Source organism: Cryptomeria japonica, unplaced genomic scaffold, assembly GCF_030272615.1.
Source record: "Cryptomeria japonica unplaced genomic scaffold, Sugi_1.0 HiC_scaffold_494, whole genome shotgun sequence".
In the NCBI taxonomy this organism is placed as follows: Eukaryota; Viridiplantae; Streptophyta; class Pinopsida; order Cupressales; family Cupressaceae; genus Cryptomeria; species Cryptomeria japonica.
The window spans coordinates 11,655-17,481 of record NW_026729312.1 but is presented as its reverse complement, the minus strand read 5'-3'; positions in this window follow the sequence as shown (position 1 = coordinate 17,481).

Sequence of the window (5,827 nt, the reverse complement as noted above, 5' to 3'; positions counted from 1 at the left end):
TTGAATATGCTATTGAGATAATGAGAGATAGAGGAAGAAGAAGACTCCCCTTCCATACCCAAGTGAGAAGCTTTCTGAATGAAGAAGAAGAATAAGTTGATATTCCTTAAAGTGTAGTAACAATGCTAGAAGTGCATAAGAGCCAATAGAAAAAAAAGATAGTTTCAAAGTGAGTGAATGGACAAGCACATGAGTGAGTAGAAGCAATCAAGATCAAATATAATTCCAAAGAGAGAGACAAATAGAGCAACAACAAAAAAACCAAAATGGAAGATAAACATGATGGGACGAAAATGGGAGTTAGTGGTCATAAAGAGGCATTACAAGAATCTTCCAAGTATAAGTGTAACACTCAAATGACCACCTTTAGACTGTCAAATTCATGGTACACTAGCATGGCATGCAAACATCTCTACTCGATACGCTAGTTTCTATGGGTCAAAAAATTAACAAGATCGATAAAAGGACAACGAGGAGGCTGATAAGGAAAGCGAGATGGACAAAAGTACAAAGTAGTCAAGAAGGTCTCCAATCAGTGTAAAGTAGAGAAACTTATGTAGTGTAGAATTACATGGGGTGCAATTTACAACACTACATTTTGCCCCCTTTAGTGAGCATATTACCATCAAGATGTGAGATAAAGTAGAGATATTACCAAAACACAAATGGGAAGGAGAGTCCCCTAACCATGCATAGATGCCCCCAGGAAAGAGTGTTGAACCTTCAAGTAATGTTGTTAAGCTATTCCATCAAAATATGTTAGTTGTAGACAAACATGTTAGACAAAAAATAAAAAATTACAATAGAGTAGGCACTGAGATAACGGATGATTATAAAAAAGATAAATATACAAATAGATAAATAGATAAATTGATTTCGTTGGTATGGGTAGCAAGATATGCTAGATAGCTATACGATAGGGAAACCTTAGATAATTAAAAGAGAAAATTATCAATATGGGTAGAAAGTTGTATTATGCTAGATAACCATATGATAGGGTGACCCTAGATCATAAGATAAAAAATATTTCATTTTTATGGGTAGCAAGTTGTGTTATGATAGATAGCCATATGATAGGGCAACCTTAGATAGAGTGGATTGGCACCCAAAAAAGGTGATAATGATCCAATAGTTTGGCCCCCAATAAAGAAAAAAGATTCCAATGGTTTGGCCCCCACCAAGGTGATAAGATAAAAAGACTATTAGATAGATAAACTAAGATAATCATGATGTGAATGTAGAGATGCATGAAGCATGAAATACAAAGACAAACAAATATATGAAAAATAGATATGAAGCCCCCCCTTAGAATGTTATGTGTGAAACCCATGTCATTTTAAGGAGGAGAGATGTTGTGTCACATCATAACTAAATTTTTTCATGGAATTCCATCTTGCAATAGATGACACATAGCACCTACAACATCAAAAAAACACACACACATAGGGAGATCTACTAATTTGGCATCAGAACCTATAGCAATGAAATGAGAAAGTATATAGCTACATATGAGTTTTTCATCTTGGTACTAAAATTTATGGATCATGTGAAGAAGGCACATGAAACTAAAGAGAAGAAAAATAGGCTCAACATGGAAGAGAGCCTAATTGCTCCCAACACTTTGCATCATCCTTGATATTAGAAACCAAGATAAGACAAATAGAAGAAAAGCATTTAACAAATAGAAGAATATGATGATAGAAAATCCCCTATTTCCAAGCTCTACAGAGTAACTTGGGTCCTTCAAGAAAGCACGTAACATATAAAGATAGATTACCTCAAATTCCTAAGTACCAATAAAGTAACTTGGATCATCCAAGAGGGAACAAACACATATAAAGAAAGTATGAGGCGAAAATAGATAGGCACACTCTGATCTAGAAGATAAAGAAAAGAGAAAAATATCCTACAATCCATCCACCAACAAATCCCGATCCTCCCAATCTTGATAATATGGGGAGGGAGGTCGAGACTGAAGAGGGACAACTGAGAGGGTAGTGTTGGGTGTAGTACTAGCAACAAGAGCTCAAAATGAGGTAACTTCCACATTCTTGTCCTAGAGCTCTTAACAGGAGAGAATCAATGATCATATAAAGATCGTAGACAACATTAGGATATCTTCTAAAGAGTCAAAGACATGCTCCTTAATAGAAGAGGTGGGTAACTTGGCCTGAGATGAGAGAATAGGAGCCACATTGCCATCCTCTGAAAGAGGGGAAAATACAAACTCTAGAGAAGAAGGAACCTCCTCAACAAAATAAATATAATTAAACAATGAAACTCAAATAGAGATAGGCAAAGAAATAGAGATTGAAGTCACTAACACTAACTTCCAATGATGAACTTAGGCACGAGCCCTTGCTCAAATTTTCACTTTGGTTTCTATCGAGATGAAGGAATCTAATCAACCATAGTAGGCTTGATTACCCCAAGAAAAATATGATGTAGAGGTAGCTGCAAAGCAAGTAGAGTGGATAGGGCCACGTTGGAAACTACACATGTATGCAACGTATCCATAAGCTAGGAAAACAAAGGAAAAATAGGTAAAAAGGTGATGAGGGGAGGCTCCAAGGAGGTAGTGATGAAAACCTATACCCTTTTAGGGAGAGGCTCGTCAAAATTTCCCAAAGCAACTGGAAACAACACAAAGGACGAAGCAGGAGTAGGGGCAGTAGGATCAACAAGAGGAGTGGGCATGGAAATAACAGAGGTTGGGATGAACAACACCAATTCACTCGTGGCTCTCAAAGCAAGCTCATGCTCACTAGCCATCATTCACTAATGATTCTTATGCTCATGTTCTCACTGATTATAGTGTAGATATGGTTCACAAATGGAATCCTAGGGAGGATTAGCACCATCATGCTCCATGGGAGAGGCCTCTTGAGTTTGAACCAGGAAAGGAGAAGGCCCAACTAATGAAGCAGGAGATGCAACTGATATAAGTCTCACATTCATAGCCATAGGTGCCCTTCCTCATTTTTCTTTAGGAGAAATTTGATGAAAATTAGGTACCCTTGAAAGCTATGATATGGCAGCTAAGGAGATGAGTGAACATGAGGAGAAGGCCTACCCAAGTACCATATCGGGTAGGATAACTTGGATATCTGGAAGGATGCAAATCTTAAAGGGAGGGTGAGATGTGGACCATGGCAATGTAAATGCCTTTCCTTTGTCTATATTAGGTACAGATGCATGAACGAAATGCACCACTAGAGGTTGTTTGGTCCTAGGCTAGCAAGGAGGTCTACCCCAAGGAACATGTTTAATTAACCCTTGATGATGAAGGGGCATATGAACAACCTACTACAATATAGGAATAGATAAAGTCAAAATCGATACAGGGTGAGGTAAAGAGACTACAAGTTGGGCCAATGAAGAATCCAAATCCCCCATCTCACACTTGCTTATAATATTATTTATACAATAGGTCTCCATGGGGAGGCCTAGGCCCAAACGGAGCAGGCCAAAAATGGTTTAATGTAAAAACCCCATGGAAAATCAACTATTGAAATCCATTGTACTAGACAATATGCACAATACCCTTGCGAGGAAACTTCAAGCATTTATGCATATCTAAAGGTACTTTTTCTATGGTGATTATGTTAGACATATATGTTTTGGTTATCATTGATGTCAAACCTAGTGATCTAGATTAGTCTGGATGTGATGCATAACAATGGAAGATAGGTATGTATGGTGTGATACAAAACAGTGGAAGATAGGTATGTATGATGTGATGTAGAATAGTGGAATATAGGTATATATGATGTAATCCATAATAGTGGAAGATAGGTATGTATGATTCAGATTATAAATACTAGTTGTTGCTTGTGTATTACAAATGTTTATTGCTCTGGAAGTATGTATTGCTAGTATGAGGATTTTTTTATCTTAATAGGAGAGTTTTGGTGTTGGTTTTGTGAGCTAGTCGTTCATGCTATTTGGTAGTATGTAGTTAAATAATTTCAAAAGTGTGGTCCTTCACATTTGTATTTTGATACATATATGATAGTGCAAGTCTGGTATGCTTATTGTCATCATTTGAGATTACTGTATTCATGGTATTGGTGCACTCCAGAAGTCCTACTCCAAATGATTGTGTTCCAAGAATGTATTTGATTGTGAAGTGTTGAGAAGCTCTTTGTGCTCTGGTTTCTTGATTTCTGGTGATAATATTTTAATGGTTCTTTGTTCATGTATTTTACCTCATATTGCTGAGTTGGATCATAGTTTTTGTACTCAAGTAGCATGTTATTATGGTAATTCAAGGATATGCTCCTTCTAGGTCAAGCCAACCTTGGAAGATTTTACTCCAGTGATTGTAGCGTATGATCTGACCATTGAAGAATCCTTTTGGAAAATTTTATTAAGGTCGACTTGATGCATATTCTTATTGACACATACACACACACACATATTATCACATTATGCTTGTGTAAAAGAAGATATGAGATACCATAAGATTGTGTGAGAAATGAGATGGTAGAAAAGGTGCTAAGCGATAAAGCAAGGAAGCAGATGTAGATCTAGTGCAACAATATTTTGGAGCAAGTAGATAGTGAAGTTATTGTAGATTTTCTTAACCAGATATACTAAAATCAATTGATGTGTTGTGTGAGATCAACAAAAATTGGTCCCATGCATATGTAGATGCAATTTTCTCAGTTCATTTCTTTATTTTTTGATAGTGATCCTTTCCTACAGTGAGCCCTCGAGCTGTGAGTCTCTTTTGTAATCCTATATAATTGGTTATATTATCTTGAGAGTTAACCCTCTCTGTGGTTTTTCCCATTTGGGTTTTCCATGTATAAAAATTTGGTATCTCACTTATGGTTGTTCATGTTGTGCATTCAATTAAATTGCATACATCTTTACATGCTAAGGTTAATTAAGAACAAGTTAATTTTTAGATTATTAGAGTGCTTTTATTTTTGGTGAATATTAATTCACTCGACCCCTTTAAGTCAACTAGTTTATAAAACATATTAACTAGTGAATACCTAGATTAACCTATAATAGGTCTTATTTAGGAATAACCAAAAAAGTAGTTGAGACCACTTTGGGTCTCATAGGGACCATCAAAGTCTTATTAATGAGAAGTGGAACAAAGAGCCTGTCATTCATGCAGTCAAAGGAATGATACTCCTCGTATCTTTCCCTATGCTAGCCATTAATGAATAAGGCTTCCTCTATAATAAAATGAAATGGGCATTAAGGATCTACTATCACATCTGTGACAATGTAATTGTTGATCTTAAAAAGAATGTATAATAGGGTAGGTTCCCTGCTATAAGGAATGTTCAAAAGTGTAATAGATATATCTTTATTTTGCACCCTGTAAATAGGGGTGAGATAGGAGTAATATTGACCATGTTTACAAATAGGCCACCACTTAAATTAGAGTTCAATGATGTAGAAATGAAATTTGACAAATGGGGTGGAAAAGGATCACTATAGATATGCAATTCACTATTCATCTTATCAATAGAATGATAAGCATTATGTTTATTCTTATTGACCTAGATGGTGCCACTATCTATATGGTCTTGGACCAAGTGTCTAAGTTAGATACAACATTTGATGTCATGCCTAGGCACATGATGATAATAACAAAATTTTGAACCATCATACCATCTAGGATATGTTCAATTGTTGAATGGTGGTCTGATCTTAGGAAGAGTTATGAGATTATCCTTCAAGAGTTTATGCATAACACTCACATAAGATTTAGATAACTTCGTAAGAACTTGATTATGTGGTAGTGCCTACATAGGTCCCTTAGTGGCTTAAGTGACAGGAAATATATTCACTACAACTTTATACA